The sequence below is a fragment of the Macaca thibetana genome, chromosome 11, assembly GCF_024542745.1.
Source record: "Macaca thibetana thibetana isolate TM-01 chromosome 11, ASM2454274v1, whole genome shotgun sequence".
NCBI lineage: Eukaryota > Metazoa > Chordata > Mammalia > Primates > Cercopithecidae > Macaca > Macaca thibetana.
Window position 1 is genome coordinate 89,275,091 of NC_065588.1, and position 16,829 is coordinate 89,291,919.

A 16,829-nucleotide genomic window follows, 5' to 3' on the forward strand; every position below is an offset into this window, starting at 1 on the left:
ACACACACTCCCTCTCTCCTCTTATTTGTATCTATTTCTACCTAGAAAAATCTTTTTGTGTTGTTAAGAGAGAAAAACTTGATAACTCAGCACAATCATCCTTTATTTATGTCATTGCTTCTAAGTAATATCAAATGAAATTTAATATTAAAATTTGGTAGATAACATAAAAAACACAACACACTTTTGTTTTGTTTTGTTTTTGAGATGAAGTCTCCCCCTGTAGCCCAGGTTGGAGTGCAATGGCTCAATCTGGGCTCACTGCAACCTCTGCCTCGTGGGTTCAAGCAATTCTGCCTCAGCCTCCTGAGTAGCTGGGATTACAGGCGTGTACCACCACTCCCAGCTAATTTTTTTGTACTTTTGGTACAGACAGGGTTTCACCATGTTGGCCAGGAAGGTCTCAAACTCCTGACCTCCTGATCTGCCCATCTCGGCCTCCCAAAGTGCTGGGATCGCAGGCGTAAGCCACCGCACCCAGCCCAATATGCCTTTTTTAAACTTTTTCAGGACTATGCTTGTTATGAGTTAGTTGGCTAAAAATGTGATCCAAAAATATATTTTATTGACATATTTTGGTTAATATACAAAATAGGCATTTAGGTGATGAAAAAAGCAACAAACAAATTAACCTGAAAAGAAAATTAAAGAACCACTTGGAAAAATACAATACCCCTCCTCTTCCTTTTCCCTAATGCCTCTTTCCTCAGGTTGTAGAGCATTGTGTGGCCTTCAAGAAAAAATATCCGTTTGCTCAATTCAATTAAAATCCAGATTGTACTGTTGTTCTGTTGACCTAAACTGAGGCAAATGTAATGTAAGTAGAGAGTTTATCTGGGCCAGCTTTAAAGACTGCAACCTAGAACATAGACTCAAAGTTCCCTGAATATATACTCCAACTAGCAGCGATTACAAGTAGCTGGGGTTTTGTTTTATTTTATTTTATTTACGAGAAAGGGTCTTTCTCTGTCACCCAGGCTGAGTGCAGTGGCACAATCAAGGCTCACTGCAGCCTGTGCCTCGTGGGCTCAAGCAATCCTCTTGACTTTTTTTTTTTTTTTTTTTTTTTAGAGAGAGAGAGAGGGTCTCACTGTATTGCTCAGGCTGGTTTTGAACTCCTGGGCTCAAGCAATCTTCCCGCCTCTGCCTCCCAAAGTACTGGGATTACAGGTGTAAACCACCACACCCAGCCACAAGTAGGTTTTTAAGGGACAAGAAGAGGTGGTCTTACGCTGTTTACTGATACGGTTTGGCTCTGTGTCCCCACCCAAATCTCATGTTGAATTGTAATCCCTACGTGTCATGGACGGGGCCTGGTGGGAGGTGACTGGATCATGGGGGTTGGATTTCCTCCTTACTGTTCTCATAATAGTGAGTGAGTTCTCCTGAGATCTGGTGGTTCTCAGAGAGAGAGAGAGTGAAACTCTCTCTCTCTCTCTCTTCCTGATCTGCTACAGTAAGACGTTCTTTGCTTTTCCTTTGCCTTCCACCATGATTGTAAGTTTCCTGAGGCCTTCCCAGCCATGCGGAATTGTGAGTCAATCTAACCTCTTTTTTAAATAAATTACCCACCTCAGGTAGTTCTTTTTTTTTTTTTTTTTTTTTTTTTTTTTTTTTTTTTTTTTTTTTGAGACAGTCTCGCTTCATCACCCAGGCTGGAGTGCGGTGGTGCAATCTTGGCTCCATGCAACCTCCGCCTCCAGGGTTCGAGTGATTCTCCTGCCTCAGCCTCCCCAGCAGCTGGGATTACAGGTGTCCACCACCACGCTGGGCTAATTTTTGCATTTTTAGTAGAAACGGGGTTTCACAATGTTGGCCAGGCTCATCTCGAACTCCTGACCTCAAGTGATTCACCCGCCTCGGCCTCCCAAAGTGCTGGGATTACAGGCATGAGCCACCATGCCAGACCTCAGGTAGTTCTTTATAGCAGTGTGATAATGGGCTAATATATGTGCCAATAACTTACATTTAAATATATAATTTATTGATTGGCTGTAAGACGTTCTTTGTATCACAAATTTCAGGAACATGAAGATAATGGGCAGGTCAGCTAGTCAGAAACAAAATGCCTTTTTTTTTCTTCAAAATAGTTGTATTTAAATAGAGACAGGTTTCCTCTATACTGCCGAGGTTGATCTCAAACTCCTAGGTTCAAGTGATTCTCTTGTCTTTCCAAAATGCCAAGATTACAGGATGAACCACCATGCCAGCCAGAATGCCTTTAAACAATTGTCCCTGACTGGGCACAGTGGCTCACACCTGTAATCCCAACACCCGGGGAGGCCAAGGTAGGAGTTAAAGACCAGCCAGGGCAACAAAATCCATGATCATGCCACTGAACTCCAGCCTGGGCAACAGAGTGAGATCCTGTCTGGAAAAAAAAAAAACAAAAACAAAAACAAAAACCTGATAAAGGGCATGTTGGCTCATGCCTATAATCCCAGAACTTTGGGAGGCCAAGAAAGGAAGATAGCTTGAGCACAGCCTGGGTAACATGGTGAGACCACATCTTCACACTCACACAAAAATTAGCCAGACATGGTGGCATGCACCTGTAGTCCCAGCTACTCTTGAAGCTGAGTGGGGCGGATCACTTGAGCCAGGGAGGTGGAGGCTGCAGTGAGCTGGGATCATGCCATTGTACTCCAGCCTGGGAAACAGAGCAGGACCCTGTATCAAAACAAAAACAAAAACAAAACCCCAAACAAAAAACAATTACCCCTGGGCATGGATGCAAGATGGTGGGGGGTTGTAAGATGTAACTAAAGTCATGTACTCATGTCTCTCTGGGCCTGGCACATTTTGCAGACCTCACAGAGCTCAGATTGCTCTGAGCTATATTTCTTTCCTCAATTCATTCAAGATACTGTGCTGTATATGTTGTTACTGCATAAGATGATGGGAAAAAATTTAAAACTAATAAATAATTCAGTTTTTTTATGAGAAGTGACAAAAACCTTTAAATCCTTTCATATACTGAAGAAAAAGTCTGAAATAGTATATATTGTAATTTTAACAAGAAAAGTTAGGAGTATTGAAACCACCTTTGCAAAAATAAACACTGAGAAAATTATGAAAGAGGTCTGACCTAACTGACTCCAGCTTGCTTACACTCTCCAAGCTGCCCTTCTTCATTCCTGGGTGCAGGCCAAACTAACTTTGGGAGGAATTTAATTTATAGTCTAACTTTGAAACAAAGATGATAACAGTAGTTTCCCGAAACAAACCCCCTTCTTGCCAGGGGGACCAGACCGTCTTTGTAAGACTAACCTATTAACCACAAGATTAGAAATGATGGCTTAGGAGCCATGCAGCCAGAAGCCACAAGATTTCAATCCTCCCTAGTTGTTCCTACCGATAACATTACTATTGTAAAACCTAAGATTGGTGCTCAAGATATTTTTTAGACCCTGCATTATGGTGCATCAGCTGGCACCTCCTGATCAATCAGCACTCTTTACTCCCTGGCCCTCTACCCACAAAACTATCCTTAAAAAAATGCAGTCTCTGAATTTTGGGGGAGACTGATTTCAGTAATAAAACTCTAGTCTTCCATTCAGCTCGCTCTGTGTGAATTAAACTCTCTGTATTCCAATTCCCCTGTCTTAATAAATCATCTCTGTTTGGGCAGTGGGCAAGGAGAACCCACTGGGCAGTTGCAGTATTGTTAGTTAAATAAATATATTTGTCCAGGAGTTCGAGTCCAGGCTGGACAACATGATGAAACTCTGCCTGTACAACAAATACCAAAAAATTTAGCTCAGCATGTTGGTCCATGCCTATAGTCCCAGCTACTCAGAGCCCAGGAGGGGGAGGTTGCAGTGAGCCGTGATGGAGCAACTGCATTCCAGCCTGGATGACAGAGTGAGTCTCTGTCTCAAGAAACAAAAACAATACGTATTTGTCCCTCCATATTGACAATCTTGCTAAATTTTAAATACCGTGAGGTAGAGTAGATTAAAAGAATCTCTCATACCTTTTGCTCTGAGTTAAAAAGTTGAAAACACTTGGAAAGAGCAAGCCATTTTTAAAAGCTGAAGGCATTCGGAGCCACCGAGTCATTTTTCAAGCTTGCATAGCAGCTTCTGACCTCTAGGGGGAACTTGGCTTGAATAACTATGCCTACAGTTTAGAGGGCGCCATATCCATTCTTGTTTTGCTTAATTGTATTGAATTTTTATTTTCGTGTCTTGTTTCTGTGGTTTGAAGAATAACTACTAAAATTTGGTTTAAGTATAAATCCTCTAAAGAAATGCTTGCCAGAGCTTTTCTTTATATTTTAACTTGCTTACTCAAGCAACTTAAGCAACAGTTCACTTAGGAAGGTTTTTGTTGAGGTTTTTTGTTTTGTTTTGTTTTTCCGTGCAAAAGAAGTATCGGTGTTGAAACCTGGTGTCACTGGACAACACAATTTACCTGTGGTTGACCTGGGGTTCACTGGACAACACAGTTTACCTGTGGTTGTAAAATGTTCTGTAGTTCAATAAAATAAAGATAAAATACAAGACTCTAGATGGATAAAAATTAATCAATGTTTTGACTTTAAAGAAGCTTTGTGTTTCTTTTTAAAATCAATGTTTCGACTTTAAAGAAGCTTTGGTAAGAATGTTTCAACACTGAGTACCATTATTCTATTGAACTTTGCAAACATTGTATATGATTTTAAAAGTAATTTATGCAATGATAGGAAGCTGCATTGGTTACTTACTTGCTCTGTATTACTTTATATATTGTAACTTTTCATTGCAAAGATAAAAATAACTAAACAGAAAGTTTGTAACTAACATTGAGTGAGCATTTGGTAGCACTGTTTTAAGCTTCTTATTTCATTTATTCCTCATAACAATCCTGTGAGGTAGAAAGTAATGAGGTGTTTTGTTGTTGTTGTTGTTGTTGTTGTTGTTTGTTTGAGACAGAGTTTCACTCTTGTTGCCCAGGCTGGAGTGCAATGGCGTGATCTTGGCTCACCGCAACCTCTGCCTCCCAGGTTCAAGCGATTCTCCTGCCTCAGCCTCCTGAGTAGCTGGGATTACAGGCATGCGCCACCACGCCTGGCTAATTTGTATTTTTAGTAGAGACAGGGTTTCTCCATGTTGGTCAGGCTGGTCTCGAACTCCCAACCTCAGGTGATCTGCCTGCCTTGGCCTCAAAGTGCTGGGATTGCAGGCGTGAGCCGCTGCGCCCAGCCAGTAATGAGGTTTAAAAAGATTAAATAACTTGCCCAAATCAAGAAGTGATTGGGCAAAGATTTAAAACCAGACAACCTGACTCGAGAGCTCTGCAATGTCAATGATTTCTAATACTTAAATACCTAGTATGCTGGTTACACTAGTAAAGAGGCAATATCATTCTAGGAGTTTAAATGTTTTATTTACTTATTTATCTATATATTTAAAAAAATTCTCATAAACTTTCATCGCATATAACTCTATGGTCTTCATAATTTTAATTTATTTTTATTTTTATTTTTTTTCTGAGGTGGAGTCTCGCTCTTGTTGCCCAGGCTGGAGTGCAATGGCACGATCTCAGCTCACCGCAACCTCTGCCTCCCAGATTCAAGCAATTCTCCTGCCTCAGCCTCCCAAGTAGCTGGGATTACAGGCATGTGCCCCCATGCCCCGCTAATTTTGTACTTTTAGTAGAGACGGGGTTTCTCCATGTTGGTCAGTCTGGTCTCAAACTCCCAACCTCAGATAATCCACCTGCCTCAGCCTCCCAAAGTGCTGGGATTTTAGGTGTGAGCTACCGCGCCTGGCCCCATAATTATAATTTCTAATGCCTAACAGTCTATCAACATTAGAATGTAGAAAATCAGTCCACAAGGAAGTTTTTTTTTATCTCTATTGTTTCATTTTTAAATATATACATTTTAGGTTTTTGTTCGCTCATTAAAATGTATGTAACAAATCAGAAGCATATAAAGTGCATTCTATATGTCATTGTATAATTTTTAAAAAGCTAAAAGCCATGGCTCTCACAGTACATATATAAAGAGTTGGCTGAGCATGCTGCCTCACATCTGTAATCCCAACACTGTGGGAGGCCAAGACAGGAGGATTGCTTGAACCTGGGAGTTTGAGACCAGCCTGGGCAACACAGTGAGACCCTGTCTCTACTAAAAATAAAATAACTTAGCCACCTGTGGTGGCACGTGCCTGTGGAACCAGCTACTCAGGAGGCTGAAGCAGAAAGATCGCTTGAGCCCAGGAGGTCAAAGTTGCAGTGAGCCATGATTGCACCACTACATTCCAGCAGCCTGGCTGACAGAGCAAGACCCTGTTTCAGAAAAAAAAAAAAAAAAAAAAAAAAAAATCAAAGAGCTCATAGATAAGAGAGTCAGCAAGAGGAGAAAGCCAGTTCAAAGGGGCATAGGACAGGTAGTCAATGAAAGAAAAAACAAATGCTAGACTATGCTAGAACAAACAAAAATGCTAGACTATGATTACTAAATTACATAAAAACTGGTTAGTGCCGCATAGGGTAATAAAACTAACTGTGGGTTGTAGTCTCTCTACCAGCCTCAAATCATCTGCATCTCTATGGGACAAAGGTTACTTGCACTTATATTACACAATGATTTTTTGCATCACTATCTGGTTTTCTACAATTTATTTTCTGCTCTTATATCTTTACCAAATATCACTATCTATTATATAGCATATCTTACATATTTACCTTGTTTACTGTCTTCTCCATTAGAACATTTCCCCATTTCTGTACACTGCTATATCCCCAATGCCTACAACACTGCCTAGCATACAGCATGTACTTAAAAGTATGTGTGGAATAAATAAATAAGAAAAAAAAATGTTTAATGCAGATCCATTTGCCTTTAAAACCACAGCTGGGTTTTTTTGTTGTTGTTGTTTTTGTTTTTGTTTTTGTTTTTTTACTTTTTACCTTTTTCGTTTTTTGTTTTTTTGGTTTTTTTTTTTTTTTTTTTTTTTTTTGAGACTGGGTCCCACTCTGTTGCCCAGGTTGGAGTGCAGTGGCATTATCTTGGCTCACTGCTGCCTTGACCTCCTGGGCTCAAGCAATCCCCCTGCCTCAGCCCCCTACGTAGCTGAAACTACAGGTGCATGCCACCACGCCCTGCTAATTTTTGTATTTTTGGTAGAGACAGGGTTTTGACATGTTGCCCACGCTGGTCTTGACCTTCTGGGCTCAAGTGATTCACCTGCATCCGCCTCCCAAAGTGCTGGGATTATAGGTGTGAGCCACTGCACCTGGTCCCACAGTTATTTTAAAAGGAAAAATGGGGGTAATGTAAAGTAAACAAACCCAAAGTACATTTAAATGTAAATTCAATCAGCTGTATGAAGGATACCCAAGCCCTCATAATGGTGATTGAACAGAGAAAAGCTTCTTTCTACCTATCTGTGGAGAGATGAATAGAAATGATGTGATGAGGTAAAAAAACATGGAGAAACTGGAGAAAATCTACTAACCAACCCCCCTCATTCTTTTTTTTTTTAGATGGAGTCTAGCTAAGGAAGGAAAGAGGGAGATAGTGAGAGAGGGAGGGAGGGAGGGAAGGAGGAAGCAATGAAGGAAAGAAGGAAGGAAGAAGGAAGGGAGGAAGAGAGGGAGAGAGGGAGGGAGGGAGTGAAGGAGGGGGAAAGGGAGGGAGGGAGAAAGCAATAGGGGAGGGGAGGGGAGGGGAGGGGAGGGGAGGGGGGGGGGGGGGGAGAGGAGGGGAGGGGATGGGATGGATTAGCCAGGTGTGGTAGACACTGGCTGAAGAAGTAGGAGGATCACTCAAACCCAGTAGGTCAAGGCTGCAGTGAGCCATGATCACACCACTGCACTCCAGCCTGGGCAACAAAGCAAGATCCTGGCTCAAAAACAAAAATAATAAAGTCATTGTTTATATCAGTCAGAATGGTCATATTTAAACGAAAGCTAGATTTCTTTTCCTAAACATAACCTAGCCTATAAATCATTAACCAATTTATACACATCATTCTGCTCCTTGTTCTATTCTTACTTAACAATATATTGAACCTCAAATATGACATGGGACATGCATTTTTTTTCTTAAAGTATTCCTTGTTTATATGAAATTCAAATGTAACTGGGTGTTCTGTATTTTTAGTTGCTAAATCTGGCAGCTCTGCTTCTACCATTGGTCCAACACAAGGTGGCTGTTCCAGTTCTAGCCTCCACTCAGCCATGGGAAGAGTTTAAGTAGGCTCAAGGAGCACATCTCACATATTACTTCTGTGCATATGCCATGGGTCAAAGCGTTTCCACATTTAGCTTCTAAGGAAGCTGGGAAATGTAGTCTTTAGCTAGGCAGGCATGTAGCCAGCTAAAACTCTATTGCCAAGAAAGAAAAAAAGAATGGGTACAGGAAAACAACTAGTAGTCCCACATAGATAATAATCTCAGCTGGGTGCAGTGGCTCACACCTGTAATCCCAGCACTTTGGGAGGCTGAGGTTGGGGGAATCACCTGAGGTCAGGCATTCAAGATCAGCCTGAACAACATGGAGAAACCCCATCTCTACTAAAAATACAAAATTAGTCAGGCGTGGTGGCACATACCTGTAATCCCAGCCACTCGGGAGGCTGAGGCATGACAATTGCTTGAACCCAGGAGGTGGAGGTTGTGGTGAGCTGAAATCCCATCATTGCACTCCAGCCTGGGCAACAAGAGTGAAACTCCATCTAAAAAAAAAAAAGAAAACACCAAAAGAAAAAGAGAATTGACGTAGTTGAGATTCATTCATCCTGATGAATGGAGACCTTCTTCAGGTCTCTTACTTTCTTCAGCTAAGCATTATGGATTTACACTACTTAGATTTTTTATTTTGGGGTTTTTTCTGGTTCCTGAGATTTCTCTTAGTCTGCCTTTCCACATCCAGATTTTCCTTGTTCTCTAAGATATCCCACCTTTTTTTTTTTTTTCTTAAGTTGGTCAGATTTCATTTCTGTTACTTGTAGTCATAAAAACCTAACAGATCAAAGGTCAAGTCTGGATGCATTCCAAAGATGAGAAGATATAAAGCCAGTTCACCAGTTATCCATTCCTGAGGAATTTTTTAAAAGTACATTTTCACTTTTGCAGTTTTCAGACATAAGGTAACAAGACGAAGTATAAACTCAAAGATAGTAGCTTAAAATGAGAGCATAAGGCCAGGTGCGGTGGCTTATGCCTGTAATCCCAGCACTTTGGGAGGCCGAGGCAGGTGGATCAGCTGAGGCCAGGATTTCAAGACCAGCATGGGCAACATGGAGAAACCCTGTCTCTATTAAAAATAAAAATTAGCCGGGCTGGTACCTGTAATACCAGCTACTCGGGAGGCTGAGGCAGGAGAATCGCTTGAACCCAGGAGGGGAAGGTTACAGTGAGCCAAGATGGTGCCAATGCACTCTAGCTTGATCAATAGAGGGAGACTCTGTCTCAAAAAACAAAAAAGCTAAATGAGAACATAGTGAGAAATGAAAATTAAATCTGATTAGGCTAATACTTGCATTTACTCTACCAGGTGCTTTGCAAAACCTTTTACACACATTATTTCATTAAATCTTTTTATTTGAGACAGAGTCTCAGTGGCTTAGGCTGGAGTGCAGTGGTACAATCTCGTCTTGCTACAATTTCTGCCTGCTAGGTTCAAGAGATTCTCCTGTCTCAGCCTCCCAAGTAGCTGGGATTACAGGCATGTATCACCATGCTGGCTAAGTTTTGTATTTTTTAGTAGAGATGGGGCTTCACCATGTTGGCCGGGCTGATGTTGAACTCCTGACCTCAAACGATTTGCCCACCTCAGTCTCTCAAAGTAGTAGGATTACAGATGTGAGTCACCACGCCCTGCTTCATTAAATCTTTATTGCAATGAGGAATTATTATTATTATTATTATTAATTATTATTATTTGAGACACAGTTTTACTCTGTCACCCAGACTGGAGTGCAGTGGCACCATCTCGGCTCACCACAACCTCCGCTCCTGGGTTTAAGTCGTTCTCCTGCTTCAGCCTCCCAGGTAGCTGGGATTACAGGCATGCACCACCATGCCCAGCTAATTTTGTATTTTTAGTAGAAATGGGGTTTCACCATATTGGCCAGGCTGGTCTCGAACTCCTGACCTCAAGTGATCCACCCACCTTGGCCTCCCAAAGTGCTAGGATTATAGGTGTGAGCTACCACGCCTGGCCAAGAGGAATTATTGTAATTCTTGTTTGGCAATAGGGAAAATGGAGCTTGTAAGAGTTAAGTGACTTTCCTAAGTCATATAGCTGATAAAAGATATAGCCAGTATTCAAAACTGAAGTTAACTTCCTTATGCCATATCACATTCACACCTTAAAAAAATAAAATCAAGGTATCTGATATCTAGACAGAGTCTTACTCTCTTGCCCAGGATGGGGTACAGTGCTGTGATCATGACTCTCTGCAGTCTCAACCTCCTGGGCTCAAGAAATCCTTCCACCTCAACCTCCCAAGTAGTTGGGACTATAGGCATGTGCCACCACACCTGTCTAATTTTTGTATTTTTTATAGAGATAGGGCTTTACCACGTTGCCCAGGCTGGTCTTGGAACTCCTGAGTTCAAGCAATCTGTCCACCTCAGCCTCCCAAATTTCTGGGATTAGAGGCACTAGCCATGGTTCCTGGCCTTTAAACCTTTTATTATGGAAAATTTCACATGTGAAATAGAGTATTTTAAAACAAATCCCAGTCATCATATTTCTCTACCTGTGAATATTTCAGTATGCTTCCCTCATGCATAAGAACTTGAGAAAAGAAACATAACAATAACATTGTCATGCCTCCAAAGAATAATATTTAATATCCAGTCCAAGTTTAACTTTTCTTGATTGTTTCAAGAGTATTTCTATGGCTGTTCAAATAAAAATTCAAACACAGTGCAGACATTACATATTTTGCATATTCTCTTGTCTGTTTTTTGCTCGCCTCAGCAGCACATATACTAAAATTGGAATGATACAGAGAAGATTAGCATGGCCCCTGTGCAAGAATGACATGTAAATTTGTGAAACGTTCCAAAATTAATTAATTAATTAATTGAAATTAAACTTTTTTTAGTCCGGACGCGGTGGCTTATGCCTGTAATTCCAGCACTTTGGGAGGCCAAGGAGGGCGGATCACAAAGTCAGGAGATCCAAACCTTCCTGGTTCACACAGTGAAACCCCATCTCTACTAAAAAAAAAAAATACAAAAAATTAGCTGTGCATGGTGGTGGGCGCCGCTAGTCCCAGCTACTCGGGAGGCTGAGGCAGGACAATGGTGTGAACCCAGGAGGCGGAGCTTGCAGTGAGCCGAGATCGTACCACTGCACTCCAGCCTGGGCGACAGAGCGAGACTCTGTTTCAAAAAAGAAAAAAAATTTTTAAGTCTCTTTTAATGTATGATAGTTCCCCTTCCCTTGTGTTTCCTCCCTTTTCTAATGCTTTTAACTCTGGGATCGTGAATTAACTTTGTAACATGCTATGTGTTCATTGAAGAAGTAAGGCTGTTTGTCCTGTTGAATTTCTTACATTCAGGATTGGGCTGGCACTTTTCTCCTGGTGTCATTAATGGGTTCTTCCACCACCCATACTTCCTGTAAGCTGAGAGTTTGTTGAAGAGGCTAGGCTAAATTCAGGTTCAAGTTTCTTTTTTTTTTTTTTTTTTAATTTGTTTTTATTTTTTCTTTGTGGGATATATATACATATATATACACACACACACACACACACACACACACACACATACACACACACATACAAGGTTAGACCTTAGATGGTACAGTAGCTTACTTTTAAAATAAACTGTGTAACTAATTTATTGAATGTACTGAATTGGTTATTATAATCAGTAAACTCCTTTTATTCTCTACTGCTACCTTCAAGCAAGCAGATCTCCCTTCTTGGTCTCTGGATGACATTTCAGGGAGATCTTAGCTTTGGGGCCATTCTCAGATGTGAGAAGAGACTCATTTTCAGCTATGAAAAATTATAGTTCAGTCTATATTAAACTTTAATTTCTCATCCAATTTAAATCTCCTGTCCTCTCTTCTCATCCCTATTCCTCCCCTGTATTCTATGACAGCTGACAGGCAGGACCAGCATTGAGGAAATGGTACATGGCCTGTCCCTTTACTCCATCTGGTGAACAGTCTCTACAGTGTCCCCGTGGTTCGTGGATAACCTTATGCATTCTTGCCCAGCCAAACCACAGTGGTGTAATTGGTGCCACAGCAACCATCTGTCCTTGCCCTGCCACTAGAGATCACTCTAGTTCCTCTATACCCCTCAAACTCCAGGAGACCTGATGCAGGATTTTTGCTCCTTAGCTCAGCTAAGTCTGGGTTCTTGTCTCATGGCCAGGAAGAATTAGACACACAAACATCAAAGAGTGAGTGCAGTAGAATTTATTAAGTGAAAGGAAAGCTTTCAGCAAAAAGAGGGGACATGGCAGGGGGGTGGGAGTAGTTCTCCTACCCGAAGACAGGAAAGTTCCCTGACATGGCTGAGCCTGGGGCTTTTTACAGGTTCAGAATAGGGAGTGTGTGCTGTTTGGTTTGTGAGTATGCAAAAACAGTCATAGCAAAGACACCACTCAAAGGTGGGCACAACAATGTAGAAAACCAATTAGGAAAGGGTAGGTATATGTAAAATAGGTGAAGAGTGGGGATCAATCAAAGGAAAGTGCACCAAACAGGAAGGTGGGTTCTTAATCCCATCCGAGTATTTACGCGGGACAGTTTCTGTCTTGAAAGTTGGGTTTCACCAGGGACCTGCCCCTATCTGCCTGGCATTTGCCTGCCTCCTGCCTCTATCAGACCCTTGTTGGGTTCTCCCCAACATTCAACTGTCTTTCACTCCTGTAGTAGCACTGGGCAGGCCTACACACTCCTCCAGCCCAGCAAGCACCTGGCCAAGGAGTACGAGTCCCATACCTGTTTCTCGCTAACCCATCGATTCTCTAAGGGGTGCTTTTACTGTCTGCTTTCACTTGGCTCCATCCTATGTAGAACAGAGAATGAATGCCAGTGTGCTCTCTCTTTTTGTGAGGTACCCCCAAAGATGCATCCATCTTAATGAAACACCAGCCTTCTCTGCTATAGGATTTTGGGAGTGACGATTCCTGCACCAGAAAGAATGACTGTGTCATAGTAAGGCCTGTGCACATGTGTTCAGACACCCTTTTTAAAATGGGGGCTACTTCCTACCTACTGTTAGCACCACTGAGGATTATCCTAAAAATAAATAGGAAAGTCCTCATCTATATTCAGACAAGTTTGTTAAGATTTACCCCTTGACTTCATTTTATAAAGTAGCTTAGCTGAACATACAGAATTTCCTAGGTTTTTTTCTTTTTTTTTTTTTTTTTTTTTTTTTTTTGAGACGGAGTCTCGCTCTGTCGCCCAGACTGGAGTGCAGTGGCCGGATCTCAGCTCACTGCAAGCTCCGCCTCCTGGGTTCACGCCATTCTCCTGCCTCAGCCTCCCGAGTAGCTGGGACTACAGGCGCCCGCCACCTCGCCCGGCTAGTTTTTTGTATTTTTTAGTAGAGACGGAGTTTCACTGGGTTAGCCAGGATGGTCTCGATCTCCTGACCTCATGATCCTCCCGTCTCGGCCTCCCAAAGTGCTGGGATTACAGGCTTGAGCCACCGCGCCAGGCCAGAATTTCCAAGTTTATTTTAAAATGAATAGCTTAGAGAAACTATATATTTTTTTTTTGAGACAGGGTCTTGTTCTGTCACCCAAGCTGGAGTGCAGTGGCATGATCACTGCTCACTGAAGCCTCAACCTGTCAGGCTCAAGCAATCTTCCCCGCTCAGCCTTCCAAGGAACTGGGACTATAGGTGGGCACCACCATGCCCCGCTAATTTTTGTATTTTTACTAGAGATGGAGATTTCACCATGTTGCCCAGGCTAGTCTCGAACTCCTGAGCTCAAGTGATCCTCCTGCCTCAGCCTCCCAAAGTGCTGGGATTATAGGTGTGAGCCACTGCACCCAGCCAAGATAAGCTCAAATATAAATGATACCCTTCAGGACATTTTTTCATGTGTCATTGGGATGTTAATAAACATCATATACAAGAGCTAACAAATTCTTATCTTTTGTCCTTACTTTAGAAGACCTGGGCAGCCTACCAAATATCAACAACAACAAAAGCAACAGAAGAAAATAATTTCTGGCAGGGCGCAGTGGCTCACGCCTGTAATCCCAGCACTTTGGGAGGCTGAGGCAGGCAGATCACCTGAGGTCAAGAGTTCGAGACCAGCCTGACCAACATGGAGAAACCCCGTCTCTACTAAAAATACAAAATTAGCTGGGCGTGGTGGCATGCGCCTGTAATCCCAGCCACTCGAGAGGCTAAGGCAAGAGAATCACTTGAACCTGGGAGGCATAGGTTGCAGTGAGCTGAGATTGCACCATTGCACTCCAGCCTGGGCAACAAGAGTGAAACTCCATCTCAGAAAAAAAAAAAAAAAAAGAAAAAAAATCATTTCTATAAACAGCAGAAGACATGGAAGCAGGTCCACAGTGATGTATCAGCTACGTTAAACATACTCAGTCTTGTTTTCTATTTCAGCCTTTGTACGTAGAAATATTTACTTGTTTGATTCCCATGCTTTGTTAGACACAACCTATAACCATTTTAATTGATGTGTTAAGGTCTATGTGTATTTTTTAAATTAATGGGTTTAATTACAATTGCTGTGTATATAATTGCTTATTCAATCCCGAAGTAGAACTAGAATTAGGAAATGAAAAGACGGTCCACTGACTCACTAGAGTCAGCTGAGCACACTCTTATTTTGCTCTCAGAGTAGGGGTGAACAATAATCTAATCAAGAACTGCATGGTGGTGAGTCAGTACTCAAAGATGAATGGGCCAAAATTAGAGTTTAAAAACATGTGAGATGTCTGGATGGATATTACAATAGGTCAATTGCATCATATTAAACTTATTCTGGACATGACTGGCTAAGTATGCTTGAATCTAAGTATTCTATCTTCCAAATGTGTGCACTTAGAAAAGCTTCAGGCTCATAAAAGGATGAATGTTTGTGGAAGACAGGAGGGAGGAATGAAAAAGGAAAAGGGGGGAAGGAAAAGGGAGAGAGAGGAAGGAAAAGCAAAATGGTTTTTACTACTTCATTTCAACCACTGAGTGAGTATAAATTGGCTAATGATTTTTTCATGGTGTGGTTAAAATGTTGATTTTAGGCCTAGTCTTGTAAATGAAATAAAATTAAGAGTTTAATCAAAATTATGTTATGGTAATAATCGAAAGGATGACAGCACAGCTTGTGTTTGAAAAAGGAATGTTAAAGAGTTTGTATGTTTTGTTTTGTTTTTTGAGGCAGAGTCTTGCTCTGTCACCCAGACTGGAGTGCAGTGGTATGATCTTGGCTCACTGCAACCTCCACCTTCTGGGTTCAAGGGATTCTTCTGCCTCACCCTCCTGAGTAGCTGGGATTACAGGCACCCACCACCACGCCTGGCTAATTTTTGTATTTTTAGCAGAGACAGGGTTTCACCATGTTAGCCAAGCTGGACTCAAACTCCTGACCTCAGGCAATCTGCCTGCTTCGGCCTCCCAAAGTGCTGGGATTACAGGCATGAGCCACTGGGCCCGGCCATGTTTTTGTTTTTAACTCTGGCATCATGAATTTACTTTGTAACATATTTAACATTCCAGAATATCAATGTCACACCAGTCTGTGTAAAGAGAGTCCACCAACAGGCTTTGTGTGAGCAATAAGGCTGTTTATTTCACTTGGGTGCAAGTGGGCTGAGTCCGAAAAGAGAGTCAGCAAAGGGAGATAGGGGTGGGGCAGTTTTATAGGACTTGGGTAGGTAGTGGAAAATTACAGTTAAAGGGGGTTGTTCTCTTGCGGGCAGGGGCGGGGGTGACAAGGTGCTCGGTGGGGAGCTCCGGAGACTTATTGTACAGGAGAAGGAATGTCACAAGGTTAACTGATCAGCCAGGGTGGGGCAGGAGCAAATCACAATGGTGGAATGTCATCAGTTAAGGTAGGAACTGCCTATTTTCACTTCTTTTGTGGTTTTTCAGTTGCTTCAGGCCATCTGGAGTTACACATGCAGGTCACAGGGGATATGATGGCTTAGCTTGGGTTCAGAGGCCTGACAATCAAGTTATTGATTTGTTCTCTTAGAAACTCCATTTACCAAGTCACTTGAATATAGTTACCAAATGTATTTAAACACAAAGACATGGTAATTAATAGAAAGCAAATGTTCCATTAAGAAATACAACGTAGAATGCATGTTTAAAGCAACAGAATTTCAGGGCAAGACAGTACTGCAGTCATTCTTCTCAATTCTGTGTCACATGCAGATTTCAGAGTTATTCTTTGTGTATGTCTGAGTCTTGGACACAGATGCTGCAGAGACAGTCACAGCCATGGTCTTGTGGGGCTCATATAGAGGCTGCTTTCCTTGAACTGCCCTCTGCCTTCTCCCTCCATTGCATAGGAATATCATTCAACCCGCTGTGAATTTGCCATGTGGTGTTGTCACCCTTCCTTCATTTCAGTCCCTCAGAGTAATCTACAAGGACATGGAAGGAGATGTGAAATTGCCTCATGGCCAAAGTAACCCTTCTCTTCAGGGTGTTCCTATGGTATTTTATTTTGTTTTACATTTTATTTATTTATTAATTATTCGTTTATTTTTTTGAGACAGAGTCTCACTCTGCTGCCCAGGCTGGAGTGCAATAGCATGATCTCTGCCCACTGCAACCTCCACCTTCTGGGTTCAAGCAATTCTCCTTCTTCAGCCTCCTGAGTAGCTGGGATTACAGGTGCCCTCCACCATGCCTGGCTAATTTTTGTATTTTTAG

At 41.9% G+C, this 16,829-nt stretch overlaps 1 non-coding gene across 1 annotated transcript; it reads left to right on the top strand.

The window, feature by feature from the left end:
* The first annotated feature begins 10,911 nt into the window (after positions 1 to 10,911).
* On the top strand, positions 10,912 to 11,018 carry LOC126931965 (U6 spliceosomal RNA). The gene has a single exon (XR_007718060.1). It is a non-coding gene; the product is annotated as a U6 spliceosomal RNA (small nuclear RNA).
* Positions 11,019 to 16,829: the final 5,811 nt, after the last annotated feature.